We start from the raw sequence: 3,275 nt of genomic DNA, 5'->3' as shown, positions 1-3,275 counted from the left end.
ATTTGAACTCGAAAGTCGTTAAATGTAACACAGGCCGCACAGGCAGAAAATGAAGGAAAAGGCACATGGCATGGATAACATGAATGGGGGATGAGGCGATGAGAAGGAGACACGCACACCACATGCCCATTTTCACGAAAGCCAAACTGGGAAAATTGGGTCACTGTGGCAAGTAAAGAAAGGCAGCCATAGCAGAGGCAGAGAAAGAGTCAGGAGCAATAGAGAAATGATTCGCAATTGGTTACCGTAAGTGCGCAATAGAAAAAGGGGCAGGAAGTGGTGCACCTGAGTATGTGAGCACCTATCGTTGTAATGGGACTGCAGTGAAATTAAATTTCCCCACTTCTTTTCCTCTTTCCATTAAAGGGAATCAAATGCGTTTCAAGTGTAATAAGTAAATTTTCCCTTAAAATTTTCGCCTAAATTGCTTAGAGAGACTATCCCACTGCTTAAGTTTTTAAGGGAACCCAACAGGACTACATGATAACTAAACTATTTTAGTCTTTAAGGGTACCTTTATGTATGTGCGTAAAGTTAGCCACACTGTTAATGCCGAGTTATCCACAACACTATTGTTATTAACACTCTTTATATTTATTAGTCTACACTACATTTTCCATTAGATAACGATATCGATAGAAAAATTCAACATGCGTAAATTTGAAATCGATTAGTCAAAGAATTTAGAAAATTTAGAAATACAAATCAAGTAGGCAATGCCAATTTGGAAAAGTCGACATTCCAATCCCAGAAAGGCCTTATGTTCAGTGTGTGAAAGCATTCAGTTCGATTCGGTCGTTCATCTCATCTCGTGCTACTTGTAAAAATGTTTTAAAAGTTAAAACACAAAAGTCCTTTTTAGATTAAAACAATCAAAATTATGACAAACAAAATTTAAGTTAACATTTGAGTTCATAGTACCGTGAGGATTTCTTGTAATTGTTCCTACCGTGTGGGCGAAAGCGGAAACTCTGATGTGTGGAATGCTGTGAACCGAGATGCCACAAGGATCGGACTTCAAATTTCTTCTTCAGCTTGGTGACTGCGGCACGAAATCGTTAATCATATCTATACTGACGGTGTAGTGGTGGAGAATGGAGAGGGTTCTGTGTTGGCGCCACAGCGTAAAGTATCCTTGGATGGGATAAAAACAAATAGAGGCTTTTGGATAACCGACTCGATTGAAGGTCTCGTAGAAGAGGTATGTATTTTCCTTTGAAAATTTAAAGTCCCTCACCCTATGTAGTGCATTGTCCAGATACACGTGGAGCGTAGGGGAATAGAGCCGCCATCTCATAAACTGCAGGCTAGACGCTTATTATTCCACATAAAGACGTAAGATCGACTGAAAAATTTAAGAGATTATCTTTAATAGTATGTGATTTCAGGAATATAAAGACCTAAAGAACTAAAAGGACGTCGAGACGAGATGAAGAAAAGTAATCGACCCAAATAACTTCAGAGATATTTCGCGCCTTGGCGCCAATGCGGTAATACCCTATCCATTGTCCACCACGACTCCGTTTTGATCTACCAAGGATGAGAGACGACAAGAGCAGATTGGTCCTTTGTGAGCTTTGAATTTGGTTCGACCTTTATATCTTGGTTTTATCGCATAGTTGCCTGAATGTCGATATTTTACATTCATTGTTTCCGCTTTCGCCGATACGGTGGTTACAAAAACAAGATGTCCTTGCTGTACTACGGGAAGGCAAATTCTCCGTCGTATTCGGTGAATACGGCGTACACTTTGTTCTTGCTGAATTTCATGTTAGTTTAATTTTTTGGATGGCAGCACGAGATGAGAAGGAACGGTCGCCATTGCGACGGCCATCACCACCACCGCCGCCGCCACCTCCGCGATCATTTCCGTAGCGAGAGTAGCCACTGCCGGCGCCTACACTTTCGCTCTGACTTTTGCTTTGCAATCCTGCCATCAGGACAAGCGTTTCCAAATGAAGCAACGAAACGGTGTAAATCGATATTGTATAGAATAAATATTTTTAAATGTCATGGATGTTAATACTCTGCTACAGTCTTGTGACGGGAGTTTAATTTCTGGTGAGAGAGAGAAATAGTTTAAACGAAGTCTTAATCTTTGTTGGGTGGCTTCGCGTCGTTCTGATGGGGCACAACTATTTTAGTTCATCCTTAAGCTATTTACATACATATATAGGACTCAAGGCAGTTTTATGTTTTTATACACATTTTGTAACTAGTATGAGGGCCCCTTTTCTCCTCATCTTGCGAAATAGAGATGAATGGGCTCTTGAGCTCAAGCGTAAGTGTTTGGACCCTCTGAAATACAAAGATAAGTCCGAGTTGGAGAGGGCATAAGCTTTTCTAACGTTTTCCATCTTTCGTTTTGGAGGAAAAATCATTTTTCTATGCTTAAATATTGTTTAGTTCAAAAAATGGACTCTAAAGACAATAAATCCTATAGACACGTAAACACACACACACACACACACGCACACATGATAAGTGTAAAAATAATGTAGTAAGAATAGCAAAAACGACGGAAAACTACAATAAAATTTAGAGACAACTAAAGAGAGAGAGAGAGAGAGAGGGAGACGGAGACGGAGAGAGGTAAAGAAGCGGAAGAAAACTAAACAAAATCGTTATCTCAACGGCAAACAAAACTTCTCGAAGAACAAAATGCAAACATTTTTTTCCCTTGTTTTCTTTTTTTATTTTCCCAACGTTTGGCTCATGCTTTTCCCTGAAAATGAAAACACTATACGAGTATATGGGATGAAATAGGTGCCATACACAAGTGTAGGTAGATGTGTGTGTGTGTGTGTGTGTGTGTGTGTGTGTCTGGCATATTTGCGGGAATATTTGCGATGGCTGTTAGCATTTTTGTAGTCGCCCTGCGGCACTCGGCACACACACACACCCACACAAACACACCCACACACACACAGACAAGTCCCACTGGCAGACACCTATTGCATACATTTAACTTTTGTTTATGCATTTCTTTTTACATTCAAATTTGTTGCATTTTAATATTTCAAAATAGTTGAGGCGGAAATGAAAAATATATTTTCAAAAGGACAAGTTTTTCCATTAATTATAAATTATCATGTATCCTTTCGAAAAACATTTTAATAAGGAAAAGGAAGAAACAAACAAATTCTGTTGGTGGCAATTTCCAAAATATAATTGAAATTGGCAACAAAAATATGCATTTAAGAGTTATGCTAAAAACGTGAAATGTTTACAGTCCAATCTGTATGTTATTTTAACCACCACTTACATATATCTCA

The 3,275-nt window shown here is 38.9% G+C and overlaps 1 long non-coding RNA gene across 1 annotated transcript; it reads left to right on the top strand.

Moving 5' to 3' along the window:
• The first annotated feature begins 807 nt into the window (after positions 1–807).
• Positions 808–1,533, top strand: LOC137581413 (uncharacterized). Its single transcript, XR_011033139.1, has 3 exons — positions 808–1,201; positions 1,259–1,335; positions 1,389–1,533. It is a non-coding gene; the product is annotated as an uncharacterized lncRNA (long non-coding RNA).
• The last annotated feature ends 1,742 nt before the right edge of the window (positions 1,534–3,275 follow it).

The sequence above is a fragment of the Drosophila tropicalis genome, unplaced genomic scaffold (assembly GCF_018151085.1).
Source record: "Drosophila tropicalis isolate 14030-0801.00 unplaced genomic scaffold, ASM1815108v1 contig_845, whole genome shotgun sequence".
NCBI lineage: Eukaryota > Metazoa > Arthropoda > Insecta > Diptera > Drosophilidae > Drosophila > Drosophila tropicalis.
Note: the sequence above shows the minus strand (reverse complement) of the source record. Positions and strands in the feature narration are given on the sequence as shown.